Below are 20,357 nucleotides of genomic sequence, written 5' to 3'. Positions count from 1 at the left end.
GTGCTCTGGCCTCTGTTCTAGTGTTTCCTTTGTGAACTTTGGCCAGAGCATGTGCTGGACCGTTAGAGACAGTGTCTGAGTGCCTGTTGTTCCTTGCCTGGATTTCACTTTTGTAAGTGCATCGGTGCCCCCTCCGTACCTGTCTTTCATCTGTTATTTGCTTGCTACTTGGAGCTTTGGTCTCTCTTGAAGCTTTCCCTGCTTTTGACCAGTAGGTGGCGACAACACAGCCGTGTCCTCTGCCTAAGTGGCCTTAACTGCAGCATGACTTAGGTTTCATTTTTAACTTTTGCTTTCATTTTCATTTCTTTTCCTTTTCCTTGGCCTCATAAAATCCTAAGACAAAATGTCAAGATGCTACATCAAGTTAGTTTGAGACAGAGTCTCACTATCCTGGAACTCATTAAGCTGGCCTCCAAATCACAGGGATCTGCCTGCCTCGACCTCCAGGGTGCCACAGTAAAAGGTGTATGCCATCCTGCCCACCCCTAAGTCAACAAATCCCGACACACTTAAGCTAGCCGCAGCTTAAATGTGAGGTATTCTTCAAATGCTGGTGTCCCATTTCTAAAACACGGTGTCTGTGGTCTTTATACCAAGGCAATAAGAAGAGTAAACTCACTCTGATTTCCGTGTTTCACCCATGGTATCTTAGACAGTAAGTGACAGGGTGAAAATATTCACATTTGGAATTATACGCATCACTTCTAAATGTGGAGGGGAAAGGAAGCCTGTAGGTTAATCCTCTTGACACACTCCGCAGGGGTTCACGTCTGTGGAAAGGGGGCTTTTCCCTCACTTACACAGCGTGTGTCCCCTGAGATGCGTTCTCCTCATGCGGTGTGTGTCCACAGAGACGCTGGCGGGACTGGAGCTCAGAATGCCACACCACTGCACACGCCGTGCGGGGCTGGGGGAGTCAAAGCCCCGGGCTTTACCTATCTGCTTTGCTCGGCACGCGGAGACTTCTGAGACGCCGTGAAGGAGAAAGAAATGCAGGTTACTAAAGCACTCTATGTGTGTGTTGAGTGCGTGCTAGGGCGTTAGCGTGTGCCTGTGCGTGTGCCTGTGCGTGTGTGTGCTGGGGTGTGAAGAATGGTGTTTTAACACAACACAAAGTGTTCAGAAGGGACTGCCCAGTGAGTCAACTGCCTGTGAGGCTAGCCCAGAAAAATGCATGCCTGAAGCAGGGTGGCCACTGGGGAATGGAGCATGTTAAGTGAAAAAGGACATTTACACTCAAGAAATGAACACACAACAGGAAGTGTGCAAGCATGACCCTGAAAGATGTGCCGACTGCCTGTAGCCTCCTGACTAATCAGTAAGACTGCAAAATATGGAGCCAGACAACATTTAGTGACCCCGTGACCTCTGATCAGGGTACTTTCCTGCACGATCATGTCAGGCCTTCCTTTTTTTTTTAACTGTGAGGAATTCGACCACCTTGCATTTAATTCATGACCCTGTTCTCCCCACTCTGTGCCCCACTCAGAAGTCGTGATTCCTTCCTGCCTGTTTTTTTCTTTCTCCACTTAATCCTGTTTGTTTCTTCAATTATTCTAAAGTGAACAGCTGTCCAGGATTCCGTGAGCTACGCCTATGGACTTTGGTGTGTTTGGGCCCCTGTTCATCTGTTTGCTGTGGGTCTTACTCTTTTCATCTGCTTTCTTTATCTGATTCCGGAGTACAGGACGCTTAATGCTCATGTGCCTAATGGGTTTGACAGTTTGAGTTCAAGTTGCAATATTGCATATGTCCAGTAGAGGGCAGGAGCACATCAAAAGGGGGAGTCTCTCAGCTTGCTTAGTTTTCCTGTTTCCTGGGATTTGAGAGTATCTTTACTCCTTTATGAAAAATTTGGCGAGATTTCTATTTAAGTTGAAATTTTAAGTTCAAACAGTAGCTCTTTTTAACTATTTCTGGCAATAAGAATCAAATTTAGGGATGACAGGCAATACACTTAGGAATAAGAGGACAGATTCCTAAAGGCAAGTGTGGACTTTAAAGACTCCTTGAGCTCAAGGTTTTCTGAGTGGTAGATATTGGACGGTGATCAGAGAGTATCTAAATGGTGATCAGAGAGTATCTAACACACATGGACTCACCTATCCAATATTATTTGCCAAGAATCTGCTTTTAGTAATAAAATTCTAGGGCAGAGACAGAAATAGCAAGGCAGACCTACCCCGAGTGTCACGATTGTGTTCTAAGTGGAAGAAAGGTAAAACGGGTGGTCAGATTGATGCATGTTGACCTGTTCAGACAGAACACCCGTTAGGGTGCTGGGGCCACACTGTGTGCTTTTAACAGACTCTGTGCTGTAGGGATTCATGAGTTCTCTGGAGGTGAGGACTCTGCAGGAAGTTGTAAGTGTGAGGAAGCAAGTCCAAAGGTCCTGGGGTAGAAGGAGGAAGGACACTAATGAGCCTGCCATGTGGAGAGCACTGAGGACATGTGGTCAAAGATGAAGAGAAGCCAACCCCAGGGCTTTGAAGGCTTTGGCAGGGAGCCATCCCTTCCTTCAGGGAATTCATTGCTAGGCAACTGGGAGTTAATGGGACAAGTGGGAACTGTGGACAGCCAGACCCAAAACTGATTCAGGCACCCAGGTTTGCAGGCATTCCAGAGAATCTCTTCTCTTTTTACTTTTAATTTTAGTTATAACTGACAAATTATAGTCACATGCATCGGGGTGGGCAATCTCTTCAAGGAAGTAAAGTCTAGCTGGACTCCAGTACAGGTTCTCTGCTTGTCTCTGCAGACCATTCTCTTGAGCACTCAGAGTTCTTGGGCATCTGTCGACTGCAGGCAGTGTTTTGGGTACCCGCAAGCAGTGATGGACATTGTCTATTGGGCCATAACCCCCCTTTCTCTGATTTTTGTTGTTGTTTTTGCCCAAACATTTATTAAGCACGTGAGCCACAGAATATTCTCTGTGTTTAGGAAATGCTAATCTGGCTAGATACGCATAAAGGGAGTGTTCTGCTGGGCATGGTGGTGCACGCTTTAATCCCAGCACTCCAGAGGCAGAGGCAGGCAGATCTCTGTGAGTTTCCAGGACAACCAGGCCTGCATAGAGACATCTTGTCTCAAAAAACCAAAACTAATACAAAAATAAAAACAGGGTGGGGTTGGGAGCTGCATTCTGACACTTCCAAGGAGTAAAGGATGCTAGCAACCTTAGGAATTGAGATGTCTACCTGTAGCTAGAGTTTTCCTGCCTGGCCCACAGTCAGGACAAATCTCTCTCACCTGCCAGTCCCACAGCCACTCAGACCCGACCAAGTAAACACAAAGACTTATATTGGTTACAAACTGTATGGCTGTGGCAGGCTTCTTGCTAACTGTTCTTACAGCTTAAATTAATCCATTTCCATTAATCTATACCTTGCCACATGGCTCGTGGCTTACCGGCATCTTCACATGCTGTTTCTCATCATTGCGGCTGGCAGTGTCTCTGACTCAGCCTTCCACTTCCCAGCTTTATTCTCCTCTTTGTCCCGCCTATATTTCCTGCCTAGCCAATGGCCAATCAGTGTTTTATTTATTGACTAATCAGCAACACATTTGCCATACAGAACATCCCACAGCACTTCCCTCCTTTTTTTTTTCAAAAAGTAAGGTTTTAACCTTAACAAAGTAAAATTACATATAATTTGGGAATTTGCGTATAGCTTCTCTTACTACTTCCTGCTGGAGGGGGGCGCTGTATCTTATGGGGACACAAAGAAAATTTTAGGATTATGGAATAGTCCGTGAGGGTGTATCGTCTGAGGCAGTCACCTTGAAACTGTTCTGGATGTTGGATCATCTGGGCCATGGTGTCATTGGAGACCTTTCAGGGGGTTTTGGCTGATCAAACCTGATGTATCTTAATCTGGAACAAATCCATAGCCTCTGGCTTTCTGTGGGAACAAAAGAGACTCTTTTCCAAAGCAACATATCCTTATATCCAAATTTTGAAGTCAAGGTACCTTTAAAGTATACATTTTGGCATAACTCAACAGCTTTTACAATCAAATGTTTTTCTGCAGTTAAAAATCCCAAAGACAACACAATCCAGATTCTCTGTGTAATATTCATCTTTACGTGGCTTATTTTTTATATTAATTTTACTGTCTCTTTAAAGACTTCATTTTTTTAAAACTATGTATTTGTTTATATAACCGTATATATCACCTTTTTTTGTCTCTTTCAAGCCTACGTATATTTTACACACATTGTAAACTATTACATTTGAATCTGTCTTATTGTGAATCTATTGCTTTAAACTGCAGCAGCCGTGGCTGCTGGCTCCGCCCACCTCAGCTTCCCAACATGGTGGTGGTAGTTTACCACCAGCTCTGGGAACTATCGTGGGTCTATGCTTTTATCCAAGCAGTGTGTAGCCCAGAAACCTCTTTTTTTTTTTTGTTTTGTACTAGTAAAGTTTAAATCCACCATGCAGCTTAATGTGCCACTTGCAGAGGCCTCATTCCCGCCATACTGCAGGTCGAGCACACATGCTAGGAACCCACCAGTAGCTCAAACCGGCAGCTGCCACTCATTTGAGAGAGATAATTAGGAACTGTTTTTAGCTCCGTTTTAGAATCTTTTCTCAGTTTCTAGGTGGAAACTCTTGCCACCACGTTGGACGCCATTTGTAGCTAGAGTTTTCCTGCCTGGCCCACAGTCAGGACAAATCTCTCTCACCTGCCAGTCCCACAGCCACTCAGATCTGACCAAGTAAACACAGAGACTTATATTGGTTACAAACTGTATGGCCATGGCAGGCTTCTTGCTAACTGTTCTTACAGCTTAAATTAATCCATTTCTATAAATCTATACCTTGCCACATGGCTCGTGGCTTACCGGCATCTACACATGCTGTTTGTCATCGTTGCGGCTGGCAGTGTCTCTCTGACTCAGCCTTCCACTTCCCAGCTTTATTCTCCTCCTTGTCCCACCTACACTTCCTGCCTAGCCAATGGCCAATCAGTGTTTTATTTATTGACTAATCAGAAACACATTTGCCATACAGAACATCCCACAGCATCTACCCAGAAAGGAAACGGTGAAGCTCAGTGCCTTCCTCGAAGTGACCGAGGCCTAGTGAGACCCCTACAATCAAGGTGCCCTCAGCCTCCTCCTAAGCTGGACTCCTGACTTTGCTCCTGCAGCAACTATGTGTGAAACAGCACATTCCAGGCCTGTCCAACATTTGTGATGAATTACACAGTCTTTGTCCACACAGACTGGAGTGGACATTTGGAGATGGGCCTGTGGCTAGATAACAATATGGCCATTGGATGATGCAGATCTCAGCAGGTACATTCTACATGACTCACTGACGAAGCTAGCCCTGCTCACCCAACCTCCACTCTCTAAAGTTGCATTTATACACTCTGAGCTATTAACACAGTCAGCTAGGTGAATGAGGCAAACTACCTGGTGCAGGGATGGTGATGGGATTTAGTGCTTAGGAGTCTCTCAGCATTAAGATATCTCTATTAGTCTATCTCTTGCTGTGAAAAAAAAATTCTCCACAGAACATCTCAGGAGAAAGGAATGTTTATGCTGGTTCACAGCTTTAGAAGTTTGGGTCTATAGTGGTAGAAAGGGTTTAGAGGGGCTGAGCAGCTCACCTCTGGAGGCCAGGAAACAGGGAGAATGCCTCCAGTTATAGGCTTCCACCTTCTGGTCTCTCTTCCTGTGGGATGGTTCCACCAGAGTCCAATGTAGACATTTCTGCAGTTCCCTCTATAAAGGTCCTCACAGAATCACCCAAGGGTGCTTTACTACTTTCCAGGCACCTCCAAGTCCAACCAGCTAGACATTCAAGATTAGCCATGACAGCATCTAATTGTTGTGTGACTTGAATACACTGCCCTCAGAGCCTCTGCTGTTATCTGCTGATTATGCTCTGTGGTACTTCCAGAAAGGCCAACAGGGACTTTAAATGGGAAACATTTGGCTTTCTTATGGGACTATACCATATACAAAGTAAGAACAGATTCTAAAGTTGGGTATCCTAGATCCAAGCTCACATCTGATTATTAATTGAATGTGAAAATAAATTTATTTTGATACAAACCTGTAAACAGCTTTAGAAATGGGGAAAAACAATGTTTGTAGTCAAGTCAGAGAAAGAAATCAGCAAGGCTAGCAGCAGGAGCAAAGCAAACACTGACATCACAAGGCAGTCAGCCAGCAAGAGGCTTCTGGATCAGAGTTCTTGAGTTCTAGGCATGTGTCATGCCACAGCTCTGCAGATCTGGGGGAGATACCCAGCTTAGCACTGGACTCTATCTCTAAAAACTGGGAGTAGTAACAGTGCCTGTATGCCTGTGGAATTGGGGCATTAAAATGAGGTCATGTGAAAACAATGTTTAGAACTGAGCTTTTCCTATGAAAATAGTGCATGCTCTATAAATGGTAACCATCAATATTGCACACTTGGGACCTGCTGACACTAAGCATCAGGGCCCTGCTTTCTCAGGCCTCTGCAGCTACAGTTGGCTTCCCAGAGCCTATCTTAGTTCTGTCACTCCTTTCGGGAGCTGCTGAGTAGAGTTCTACCCTGCCTGAGGCACATGGCCACTTCACAGAAATCCCTGTGTGTCAGTGGCCTGGTCATTCTTGTTTGCTTCTGGTGAGAGTGCTGGGCACTCGGATACTGCCTCCTGTGGTCCTGCTTTCTTTCTACCAGCTGTGGGTCTCAAGGTCCTTTCTGTCTGGGGCATCAGCTTCCTAGATAATCACAGCTATGGACAGCTAGTTCATTCATTTCCCATTGAACAGATTCCCATCTCAAAACCCATCAAGTCACTGGAGTCTTGCTCTCTACCTGAGGTCTTCTCATTCCTAGAGCAAAGTCTTGTGTCAGGGAAGGTAGGGGAGCCACTTAAGAGCCAAAACTGAGGTGATTCAAGTCTCAAGTGGCTACACAAATCACGCGAGTACTCTAAAATGCCAGGCTCTTGGGCCTGACCTTTGAGTTTCAGATCCTCAGCATCAGCCCAGGAGTCTGCATGGTAAACACCAAGCGGGGGTATGACAGTCATTAACAGTTCTGTGAGTTTCACATAAGACTCAGACATTGGCAGCCTGATGTGTCCATTCATCTTGTCACTGTTTACCTCAGGGGAGGAGATATGTTTAACATCAAACTTATAAGATTTACTACAAGGTAGGAGCCACCACTTCAGAAAGGGCAAGCAGAACTAAGGGTGATTATTTCACATGCTAGGATCATAAGAGGTCTGCCTGTGTGGTGGCATACACTTGTAATCTCAGCACTGGGGAGGTAGAGATGGGGGATCCCTGGGGCTGCTGGCCAGTCAGCCTAGCCTAATCAGTAAATCCTAGGTCCCTGTCTAAAAAAAAAAAAGTAAGTAAAAGATAAAAGATAAATAAATAAGTCCTGAAAGAACAACACTCAAATTCATCCTCTGACTTACACACACACACACACACACACACACACACACACACACACACACACACACAAATCAGTAAGAAATGTAAAAAAACAGAAACCATTTTCTTCTTCCTGGCCAGCCAACTGCTCCACTGTCCTAAGATGTCAAGCAGGAGCTGGGCTGTGAGCACACCGTACCGGAGGCTGTGTGTAAAGTCACAGTGCTCTGCTAGAAAAGGAAAGCAGACTGCTGCTGTGTCATGCTTCCTGAAGCTTCAGGGTGGCAGCTGATGGCTCTCCCACAGAGATGCCCTTTTCTCTTTGAAGTCTTTGCCCCTCGCCAGCCTTTCTTGGCCATGATGCAGTCACTCTGAACAGCATCCTGTGGCCGTAGCCTTTGAAGGCATCCTGCTGAGGAGTCAGTGCAGACCACACTCTTTCATGTTCTGACTTCTGGGTCATGGTGTCTTACACCCAGACCCGGCCTCGGGTTCCACTTCTGCTCTGTCTTACCTTTGTGATTTTCGTCAACTTTCTGACCCTCAACCCCTGTCTTTGTCTCTTGGAAGTCAGAACATTCATTAGTGCCTTAGTTGTATGTAACAGCTACTTTAGTCAATTGAAGGAGTATGTGACAAGCCCTTGCCAGGATCCGAGTGTACAGACTCTACAGCACTGTGAAGATGTAAGCTGGGTCAGACAAACAGCTCTAATGATGTAGCATGACAAGAAGTAGCCACAGTCTGTAATCATTCAAATATATTCCACAGCCCCCACACAAATGCATGTAGTCTCTCCAGCTAAATAGACAGTAGGTACTTCATTATTAATATTTACAAAACAAAATTCTCTAGCATCCCCCCAAACTCCATCAATTTCTTTTTTATGAATGCACTTCTTATTCCCAATTACTATCACCTAAAACCTCACCAGCCTCCTTGCTGTCTCCTCACATCCACATCCAATTCCTCAGCAAAGTCTTTCCCTTGTTACTTCATCCCACATTCCAGCTCTGTGGACGTTTCACTTCCAATGTGGCCCACAGCAGAGATGCCTTCCTGAGCCTTTGCAGCAATCCCTTTCTCCCAGTTCCAGTGCTTAACCTTGTCACAGCACTCTTCTTCATGTGGCAACCAGAAAAATAAATTTAAAAAAACAGAATTGAAACATACCTATTCTCCTTGAATCCACTAATGACTTTCTGTTACACTAAAAATAAAACCTAACAGTCTTGATCTTGGCCTACAACAATTTCAGGACCCTGGATAGGTCTCCAAATGTACTGAGCGCATTCTACCTGAGGTGTGTTCATTAACCTACTTGATTCCCTTCAACGAAGCTTATCCGTTTCTCAGGACACTGGTGCTTCCTGTCTCTCTTTGACCTAGAACACTGTTCACATGATGTTCACATGTCTGGGATCAGCCTTCCAAGAGGCATTTCCACCTACCTTAAGCCATGCAGAACCTCTTTCTTTCTGTCTACAAGGCTTACTGATATCCAGGGCCACACACGACATGTCTGTGTTTATCTGTGGAATATAAACCCAACAAGGCACAGGGTAGATTGCTGGTACATGACAAACAGCCAGTAAACACTGGAATAAATCAGCGAATGGCTTGGAGGGCCATGTCTAGGTTATACAGCACCAATTTTCTATTCCATCTCAGAGATTTTCCTGTCCCTGTGTGTTATCTGATACCCATCCCTTGACCAGGGGAAAATGAGGGTACACTCTAAGACTGTGGGAAATGAGGCATTTAGATTTTGTGAAGGAAGGTTGAGTGACCTCACCAGGAGAACAAAGAAAGGACGCCAATCACCACAGCAAGCGTTGTTTGCACTTGACTGCCAGAGAAGATTTACATGAAGAGGTATGCAATGCTGTGGGGCTCCTGCCATGGGGGACATAAGGAATGGAGCTAATGTAAAAGGCTGCAGGAAGCCTGCCATGTAGACTATACAAAAGGGAACTATGGGCTTGGGGGTGTAACTTCCTTGAAAGGGCAGCTATATCTTCCTCTACACACACACACTGGAAGAAATATAGACGCTGTATTGTTTTGAGAAACAAGCAATTGGTAGCCTTATAGGACAACTCAATTAAAATGGGTATTATTAGACTATTTCTAATGATTGCTTTGGAGATGTTTAAATATTACTAGTGCTTGCCACATGCAACTCTTTAAAGTCAGTAAAGAAGAGGTACCCGCTCTCCTATCTCCTTATCCTTTGACAGTGGTACCTCCTCATCTAGACAGAAGGAAGCCCTAAGGATCAGTTCCCCCATCTTTCCCATGCCAACACAAGCAGAGATGGTTCAGGAGGTGAAGCTACAGTGAAGCCACATCCCTGTGTGAGTGTATAAAGAACATTCTCTAATGTGACAGACACATTAAGGGGGTAAGAAGAAAACCTTTGATTGGCAGCTTTTTGCAATGCAGTGTCCCTGAGCCTATCATGATCCAAGCAAGATGTTAATGTTCTTTGACTGATATTGGCCAGGCAAGCATGAACTAGATATCACCATTCTTGATAGCAGGATTCCCTCTGTGGAGAGTACAGTTGTTTATTCATTCTAGCTTTATGTGTGGGTTCATTAAAAAAAAAAAAAAAAAGCATAGGACCGTACCATATTGCTAAACCTGACACCTACATGTTGCCAAACTTCTGGGATAAATATAATGAACCAATAGACTTACATTTATGTTAAGAACCATGAAGTCTGGTGTCAGCTGCACTGAGTAACCAAACAAACATCTACTCTAGAATCACAACTGTGACATGTGCTACAGTGATAAAGTGCTGGTGCTGAGCAAGGATTCTATCCAGCCTTGTTAAGAGAAGTAAGGAATAAGGAGGGCCTCCAGGAGCAGTTGACGTGTATGCAGGGACCCAGTGAGTGGAGATTCCTCAGCCTCTAGCCATAGATGCCAATATAATTATTCAATTCTCGAATATCTATTAGTCCTAGTTCTGGATTCTAAAATTACTCTACACACCGTAAGCCTCCTATTAGAAAAATAATAAGGTACATTTGCGAGGGGAGCAAAGGGCATTATCTGAATGATTCCAAAAATGACAGTACCAACAGCAATGGGATCACTAAGTGCTTCCATGAATAGTAAGTACGACATGAGAATTTCTATGATATTCTTATGCAATGGCTTTTAATATCACTTTTGGTTTTTTATACCATTCTGAGTAATGTTCCTTGGTACTTAATTATTGGAAGCCAGCATCGTTCTTTATAATCACACTCAATTGTTACATAATCCTTCAATTTTCAAAGCACAGTTTAGCACAACATCTAGGTTTCTGTAGCAAGTATCAGCCCTTGGTGTTTCGATGTTTGCTCCTGGGGAAGATTTGAGAGGTGATGATTGCCTCATCCATTGGGCTGCACTTCACAGTTATTTTTCCACTGAGTGTGCTAAAGCAGACCAAAGGTGAACAAGTCTAATAACCAGTATTTTTTTTCCTTTGAATGAGAAGACTAGGTTGCTGTGAGTATCCAGGACTGTCTTAAGGGCCATGGCTGATGGGAGGCTGAGCAGCACAACAAACTCAGTTGTCTCTGTCCTTTGATGTAGAGACAGTGATTTGTATTCAGGACTTGGCAGGTAGAATATATGAATGTGAGTTGTGGCTTTGAGATGGGCTATTTCAGTGACATGCAAGATGCTCTGTACCGTGATTATTTTCCTCACTCATAAAGCAGAGGATGATATGTACTTATTGGAGGTAGTGTAGGGATCAACTGAGGTGAAATATGTTGTCATCATGTGACAACAGGCTTAGCTAGGCATTCAAGCATGTCTAGATCAGCAGTTCTCAGCCTGTGGGTCATAACTCCTTTGGGGTCACATATCAGCTATCATGTATATCAGGTATTTGCATTACTATTCATGACAGTAGCAGAATTACAGTTATGATGTAGCAAAAAAATTTTATGGTTGAGGGTCACCACAACATGAGGAACTGTATTAAAGGGTCACAGCATTAGGAAGGTTGAGAACCACTCCTCTTGATACTGAGAATGCAGACATGAATGAAGTCTTTGCCTTTATGCCAAGTTCAGATGAGGAGGTGTCAGTAAACATGCTCTAGAGTTCAGATAATCCTATTTCCTTCCACCTAGACTAGTTATAGCCTTCTGCACACATTCATTGACTTCATCAGCTGAGAAAGTTATATATTATAATAAAGAGAAATATTAAGTAAGAAGAAAAAAATTATTGCTGAAAACAAATCACATCCCTGAAAGTTCAGGGTTCTTGATTTAGAGAGGTGAGAACATAGCACTGAAGGCAGCCTTTGCCAGAGTTTTCTCACACTTCTTTCCTTCATTTATTCTGTCAAAGGATATAAATACTAGCCTGGAAATGCAATATAGACTGCTGCTAAGAATATAGAGATACTGTAAAGGTGAGATGGGCAAACTGGGAATAAACCCACAGGCTCTGCATTGGAAGTACTGCTCTGCTGTGCACAGTATTCAGACAGCACCTCGCTTTGATGATTTTTAACAGGGGGAGCTAGAGGCAGAAGTGATTAGGACTACATACAGGTAGAGCTTAATATCAGTGTGCATTGACAGTACCCAATCCAGAGCCAGATAGTCAGATAGATGGCTTATGAACACACAGTGAAGAAAGAAAACTATCAGTTTCACAGCCTCAGGAAAATGTAGACTTAAATTTAAAAAAATTAAGAAGGAAATCTTGATATAATTAAAGTTTTGTAGAAAAGTCTCTCATGTAATTGTTTTCAATACAGATAAAAGTAAGTTAGAAGAGGCTAGAGTCAGTGATTCATTAACTGGTTTCTGGGGTAAAATTAAGCCTCGTCTATAGGTGTCTGTCCTTGGTCCGGCACTGCTGACAGTGACTTGTGTTTGTTACTCTTGAAGTGCATCTGAATCAGCTGGGAAGCATTGGAAGCTAAAGCTAGCTGTGTTCGCCATTGAAGATGGTGATTGAGTAGGCATTAGAGAAGACTTGGACACTCAGTATTAAAGATCTTACCCCCATTATTCTCATAAATGATGTTAGGTTGGAGAAAAAATTAATTTGTCTGATGATGGAAACAATGACCTGAAGTGACCTAAATAAGTTGAAATGAGGAACTTGTGTGGTTAATTGTAATTTATTTTTTAAAAATAAAGATAAGTGGCAAGAATTGCTTTGGAGATTCTGGTAGCAATGTGTTCAAGAACACAAAGTGGGGTGGTCATTGCTTAAAACCAGGGTTCACAGGAAACAAATGAGAAGGCTTGCTGACTGCAGACAGCTGGCTACCGACCCAGATCATGTGATCTGAAGCACAGTGTACTGGCCAATCAGCAAGTGCTCATCTGGGTGATTGATAGTTTACTTGGCAGTTTCCACCAAAAGATTCACAAATTACAGAAAAATAGAAGCCAGAGCTTCGAATAACCTTTGAGAACAAGGGGCTCGAGCTCTTCAAACAGAGTGCTGCAGATCCTGAGGCTCCATGAACATCTTCCTGTCTGTGTAGGGGGTCCTGAGGGAAGAGGAGGAGGGGTCTAGACGCTCATCCATAAGGAAAGCTGTAGTTCTAACCACTTTGCTATGATCTGTTTCATATTTAGCTCCATGTATGGGTTTACTTGAGAAATTTTATTTTCAATTCGGCGGATTAAAATTTAACACAGCAAAATAAAGCTAAAGAGTTGGTGACAGGAAGCCAGCCTTAACAGTTGCTGTCAAAAATACCGCCAGGATATTTTTTTCTCAAAAAGATATTGAAAAGGAAAAGAAACATACTCAGCATTAGATTCACTAATTTGAATAAAACTATTACCCAGGCCAAAGGGGGGACTGTGTGTATTCAAAAATATACATGTATATACTTAAATATTAATATATAGGAACATAAACTTAAAGAACATAAGGATGTAAATGGATGTGCATATTATTGTATATATACAATCAAGGAGACAGAGACATTCTTTTATTGTATTTTCAATGCAGCTGAAAAGCAATTGCAACTGTTTGACCCTTGATACTGCTTCCATGTACTGAGTCAGTTAATAAGGACACATCTCAGACTCTCATTATTTCTTACATATTCGAGGTAAGCAAATGATTAATGGGGCACTTGTGATTCTCTGTCTCCTGTTTCTGTTGTTGAGGCTAGTTTAAGTGATGCTGAACATTCTCTGTTCAACTCACAAATATTTGCATTTAGTAATTATATCAATAGAGGATTTGAAAGATGGAGTCATGCCAATCCATTTTATTTTCTGCAAAAAAAAGGCAGGATGTTAATGATCTTTACTTCTGAGATTCATTAGCTGAAATATAATTGCTGATTGTATACATTGAATCCAAGATGAATCTAACTCTTTTTGAGTCTTTCTTGACACAGAACTGAAGGATTGTTCACTTCCACTGCAGGTTTCTTTAGACTCCCCGAATGCTTATATTCTCTAGGAGAAGAGATGGGAAAATTAGACATTAGACAAATTTAGATGCTCTGCGTTCAATGTAACTGCAGAGGCAGAAATGAATAACTTCACTCTTCAAGTCTGGTGTGACGGGAAATGCAGCATCACTATGGAGACAAACCTCTAGGCACGCCTGCGAGAGCATTTCTGGATTAGCCTAACTGAAGTGGGAAGACCTGCCCTAACTGGAGCATCACTTTATGGGCTGAGACTCCAGACTGAGTGAAAAGGAAGAGAGTCAAGCGTGAGCACACGCCATCTTTGCTTCTTATGAGATGCAGTGTGACGGCTGACTCAACTTCCTGCTCCAAGCCACCTCCTCCTGCAGGATGGACAGATCCCCAAACTGAAGTCAACTCTCCTCTCCCAGCTGCTTTGTCAGGTATGTTTGCAGAGCAGTAACTAATGTAAACTAATCCATGCCGTGTAAACCGAAGCAGAAAGGCCACTCTAGGAACCTTCTAGATCACACTATATGTGAAGAGTGTGAGCCTTTATAGACAAGGGGTGTTACAGGTAACCCATTCACTGAGCAAGGGGTTTCTGAATGTGGCTCATTATTATGAGAAAAATAGAGCAAATCTAAGACCGAATCCCGCCTCCCTGGCAGCTGCTCAGGAAGGACGTGAGGGAGGCCCTTGTGGAACCCCTGTGAAAGAGCTGCAGTTGTGTGGCAGGCAAGAGGCACACAGCACCACAGGTATGGACGACTTGGTGTCCCAGCCCTGTCAGCTGCCACACCGTCACCTTCATTCCTTGCAACACCACACTATAAAATTAAAACAAAACCTGTCCTGGGCTGGGGAGATGGCTCCAGGGGTAAAATTATTACTGAGCAGGCGTGAGGGTCTCAGATAAAAGCCAGATGTGCTAATATGCTCCTGTAACATTAGTGCTGGGTGAAGAGACAGGATGTTCCCTGAAGCTCACCGGCCGGCAAGTCTAGTTAAAACAGGGAGTCCCAACTTCAGCAAGGATACTGTCTCAAAAATACTCAGGTATAACAGAGGAAGACATCACACATCGACCTCTGACCTCTGTGTGTACACACTGGTATATGCACACCTACACACACACACACACATACACACACACACTTCTACATGAAAAATAACTAATGAATAAGAGAGAGAAGCGAGAGTAGGGGGAGTGGAGAGGAACAAAATAAATAGACTTGTCCCAAGGGTCACACAGCAAATACTGAGAACAGAAGTGAAATGAGTGACTGCATGGCAGGCAGCAGACACAGTGCTTTGCACACTAATCATGTCATGAACACGTGCTAGTAGACTAGACACCAGTTTCTTAAGCTGTGGGTTGTGATTCATAACTGAATGTTGGAATTACACAAAATAGAAACAATAAAATATTTCTGAACTTGTGATATCCAAAACTTAATTCAAAACCAAATACTTCCTGAACCCATGGTGTTTCTAACAGTGCTTCCCATGTGGTGTTGTGTAGTTTCACTGGAACTGTGGTGCTGTACACACAACATATGTGCTTTGTATGGACATGACTTCATGCCAAGTAACACAAAAAATACTGCCTGAAATCTGCTAGTTCAGACTCTAGACTATTATATGTCATGAACTGCAGTGTTTGAATACATATACAAAATTTTTGTCTCTTATAGAAACATGGTATAATTGCAGAAAATAAATAACTTTAATACTTTCCTATGACCATTTCTCAGTATATAAATACCAAATCGGATTGGATTATACTATGCTAGAATGTTTGGCTTTTAAAATTGCTATTTGTTAGGCTAATTTGAGTTTCATAAAAAAGGTTAATAAATGTTGACTTGGGAGTCTCTAATAATTTCTGAAATGTCCTGAAGCATACCTTTATATTGTAATGTACATTGATGCAAAACTGTCTTCTGACCATTGGCAATTATACAATAAAAATATTGATCAACTCTGAAAAATTCTTGGAGATGCTTTGTGTCTTGAAGTATTGTGAATTCATCAAATATTTTATTCTTTATGCAAAGATAAGCATGTTCATCTCATTAGTATGCAAACTTGCTTTTATCTTCAATGGTAAAATTATCTGTATACAAAAAATTATCTTGAAAATGTTTGTTATTTATTAGTAATAAAGTATTTGTAGACCTACTTTCTATATCTATATATCCAAGATCACTTTAAAATTTATTGGGTGGAAAGGGGTTGTGAGTGGAAAATAATCTAAGACTTGGACCAGACGGTATTGATGGCTGTAGTTTTCAACTGCAGAAACAAGTGTGAGCCAATGTCCTTCACAGCAACTTGTGAACTAGTTACAGTTTTAACTCTAATGTTTTATCTGGAACAAATAGGTCTTGATGAGATAAGTGACTTCCAAGGGGACTTAACATTTAAGGGGCAAAGTAGGAATTCATATCTACACATTGCCTCTGGTCTCCTCAGCTCCTGAATGGGATTATTCTTCTTCAAAATGCCCTGATACTCTGGCAAATGTCTCCCATGAGTAGTGGTGATAATGATAGTAGTTAAAAGCTAATGTTGCTAATCACCTGGAGTGATTGGGTAGGGTGGGTGGAATAAGACAGAGGTAGAGGCATGGATCAACTTGGTAGCTGTTACACTGATGTTAAGTAAGATTGATGTAAGGAGAAAAATGTTTTGTTTTTCTGCAAGGAATTGTGAAAAAAAAAAAGATGAGATGAGTAATGAATTTATAGAACCCATGAACGGACATCAAAGAGAGAACTGGCTTCCATCAAGAGAAGTGGCAAGGCCAAGGGTGTCTGTTTGATTCACTAGTACCTTCCTAGCAGGGGCCCATGAGATCCCTGCAGAGTACGTTAATGAATGGACTGAGGTAATGACGGGTTTCATGCCTGAGTGCAGGGCACTCAGGCAGAGAAATTGCACTGCAAACTTTCGATTGAGGGAAAAAAGAAAGTGATTTTTGTACACGCCAATGTGGTCACCAGCTTTCTGTTGCCATGAAAACACCTGAGAAAATCAAATTAAATAAGTCAAGTTTACTTTGGCTCATAGTTCCCAAGATTTGAGTTTGTAGTGATTTGGTTGCAGCCCTTTCAACCCGAGGCCAGGCTGTAGGACACGAAAGAGAGTCTTTGGAGCAGAGCTAATCCCCAGGCAAGCAGCGTTTAGCTTTCTTTGTCTGGCTTTTTTTTTTTTCACTTAGCATAGTGTTTCCATTCTCATCTAGTTGTCACAAATAACAATTTCTTTTTTTTTAAGGGCTAAACAATCTCTATTTCTCCATACACATTATCCTTACCCAGTCATCCTTTTATGAACGCTTAGCTACTCACATTTATTAAATGTTTGAAGCAGAGTTGGAGCTTGCTGAAGATGTTTTTACATCGACTCAAGCACAAAAATTAAGAAAAAGAGGAAGAAAGAAGACACTAGTGTGTGGACCCTCAAAGAAGTGTTACAGGTCATTGTCTTTATGATAGTCATGTATAGGATTTGGGTGGGGTTTAAAGTTGCTACTTTTAAAGCGTGGATAAGGAACCTCAGGAAATGGCAGGGTGGTTCCTGTGGGGTTCCTGGCAGGATTGCCATTCTTAAGACCCCAGGATGCAGGAAAGTTAAGACATTGTTACAGAGTTTGAGACCAACAGGAAAAGACCACCAGACTCAATTCAGGTTACAATTAGTCAAATTATTAAAGCTGCCAGCAGAGCCACAGTCTTTAACCCAAATCAGAGACTTGTCACCTAGAGAGTGAAGGAAGGGCTTTTAAAGACCAAAACCACAAGAGCTGTTCTGCTCTTCCCAGATTAGATGGTCAAGGTGACCTCACCATAGTCCTTGCATGTCTGCATAAGCAAGTCACAAAATCCAAAATCAGCAGTTAGTCATATCACAAGTGATGGCCATGGCTGCATCTTCCTGGGTGAGGGTAAGGAGTCAGTGTTGCTGGAACTTACCTCACAGTAAGAGACAAGCTTCGGGCTATAAGGTACCAAAATGGATGCCTAGCACAAAATGGAGTTTCTTTAGCCATTATAGTATCTTTACTGCAAAGTCTACAGTTTTATTTGAGATTTTTATGCAGTATCTGGGGAAAGGGATGAGGTTCATTGTTACCTTAACCTTGCATTTGTGAATGAATGGCTGTTGTCATTTTTAATATAAAGAGAAATAAACTAGTCATGCATGTGGTCTCCAATATAAGCTGGACTGTGCCCCTCCCATATTCTTACACCAACAGCTTAACCTTCAGAACCTTAGAATGCCACCAAATTTGCAAGTAAGTTCTTTACAGGGGTGGTTGAACTAACTCGAAGCCCTTAGAGTGAGGACCCACTTCAGCATGACAGGCATCTTCATAAGGAGAAGGACATCAATATGTCTGCAGGAAGGCAACCAGGCAAAGAGGCAGCAAGGATAACAGTTTGTGAGCTGAGGAATGCAAGGAGGCTTTAGGAAGAACCAAGCCTCGAGCACCACATCTTGGATTTTCTGCCTCCAGCATTAAGACAATAGATTGCTGTCCTAAAAGCCACTCAGAACAAGGTATTTTGCTAAGGCAACCCTACTCTGCTGGTGCTGTCTACAAGGTGTATATTGGTAAGTGTGGAAATGTAGGCTCAGGTCTTCTTCAGGCTTGCATGACTGGTGTTTTTACCTGCTGGGCCATTTCAATTGCTCACAAACCTAATCTGAAATTAAAAACCCATGTTCAAGCTTCCCATGATGTAATGTCTTTGTGTATTTTTGCTACCTTTTTGTTGACTTTATTTAAATGTCAACTCTTGGTGATGTAAAGGCAAAGGGAGATTGTTGCTTCGAAAACCTTCCATGTCACTGTTTTCAGCTGGTGTAGTTGACATTGGAGACATGGTCTTATTGTTCTTGAGCTCAAAATCTTCCTGCTGCAGCCTTCTGGGACTGGGATTACAACTGTGCCACCACAGTTTATACTCATTTTTATAAAGTGGTTTTAGCTCCATTTCTTGTCTGTTTATCGATATACAAAATTCTGATTTTGATGTGAGCCAGGAAAGACTATCAGAAACTTTCTCCATTTCCTGTGGAACCCAAAGTTTCAGAAAACCAAAGCTCCTTCCTCTCCTTTCTAATTCCAGAACCATTTTGGGAAGAGAATTTTGGATTGACATTTTGAGTTAGCTCACTTGAATCTTAGAACAAACTTGGAAAGCTGTTTGTGTATCTCTGCCCTTGAGGACTACTTGTGTTCCTTTTGGTTTTTGAAAGTCAAAGAAATCAGCCCATAGCTAAACAGATGAAGGAGTAATTGATAAATCTGTAGTTGCTGCATGGAGTGTGTATTAACCCCCCTGTGTGCCCTGATAGCTTCCAATGGGAGCCAGTTCTCTGTCCTGGGGAAAATCTAGCCCAAGGTGAGAACAATAGTGTTTTAAAAATACTTTCCATGACTTCATTTAGAAAACTAGGCCCTTTAGAACTTTTGGAGAGGATTGACTATGCCTAGGTTCAGGATTTCTTTAATCCTTTGGCCTTCCTTTAGCTGAATTTAAAAACATATATTGACAAGTTGTCCAGTTTGACAACAAAGGCTTCGATGGATATGTTCTTTGCTTCATGTCTGTAGAAGTCTGAAGAATGGAACTGCGCTCCACCAAAATTTCTCCTGGAATTTAGCTGTGGCAGTTGTACACAGTGGTGTTTGAAACGGCTAGCTAGCATGTGTTTTTTGCCTAGGATTTGTAGACATTGCTGGAAATTCTTATGCTGGGTCGAACTTCAAGTTGGACCTCAAAGTACTTGGTGTGTTACAAAGTGAGCAGACCTTCTCCTCTCCAGAAACTTTGAGGTTATTCAGAAATGGCTCAAGTCCATGAGAAGAGTAGGGAGGAATGCTTTTTACTATCAGATGAATTGATAAATTGCAAATTTTAGAATGTCAAAATACTAATATATAAATCCTATATAGTCAAAAGCTCAACGTGACTGTTGAATTAGAATTTAAACAAATTCCTTTTGAGAATATGATCAAAGTTCTTTAAGACTGAATGTTGAAGTCCATCATTGTTTCTAGTTATCATTATGTATTTTGATTATAGTTTGTATGCTTGTATAAACTGCAAAGCTTGACATCAGTTTAACTAAAGCCTTGAGTGTACAGTCTTTTTAACATGGACACTGTGACATGATATTTCAACATGTATAATCATTACGATGCTTATTATTGTCAACTTGACAGGATCTAGAAGATAAGCTCTGGGCATGCCTATAAGGATAATCTAGGCTAGGTTAATTGAGGTAGGAGAACTCACCCTGACTATGGGAAGCAACATTCCATGGGCTCGGGTTCTGAGCTGAAAAAGAAGGAGAAATCCAGTTGTCTTAGTTAGGGTTACTACTGCTGTGATGAAACACCATAACCAAAGCAAGTTGAGGAGGAAAGGGTTTATTTGGCTTACACTTCCACACTGTAGTCCATCAATGAAGGAATTCAGGACAGGAACTCAGACAGGGCAGGGACCTGGAGGCAGGAGCTGATACTGAG

General features: G+C 42.3%; 1 protein-coding gene and 1 long non-coding RNA gene across 2 annotated transcripts in view; both read left to right on the top strand.

The window, feature by feature from the left end:
• The window catches only part of Synpr (synaptoporin), a 354,853-nt gene that overhangs the window by 69,139 nt on the left and 265,357 nt on the right, over positions 1-20,357 (top strand). The window lies entirely within an intron of this gene.
• Positions 13,192-20,357, top strand: part of LOC128107762 (uncharacterized) — a 72,863-nt gene continuing 65,697 nt past the window's right edge. Inside the window, exons 1-2 of the long non-coding RNA XR_008217208.1 lie at positions 13,192-13,498; positions 13,822-14,253. This is a non-coding gene — a long non-coding RNA (uncharacterized LOC128107762). The remainder of the gene's footprint in view (positions 13,499-13,821; positions 14,254-20,357) is intronic.

Source organism: Peromyscus californicus, unplaced genomic scaffold (assembly GCF_007827085.1).
Source record: "Peromyscus californicus insignis strain IS unplaced genomic scaffold, ASM782708v3 Scaffold_12__1_contigs__length_115047231, whole genome shotgun sequence".
Taxonomy (NCBI): domain Eukaryota; kingdom Metazoa; phylum Chordata; class Mammalia; order Rodentia; family Cricetidae; genus Peromyscus; species Peromyscus californicus.
Note: the sequence above shows the minus strand (reverse complement) of the source record. Positions and strands in the feature narration are given on the sequence as shown.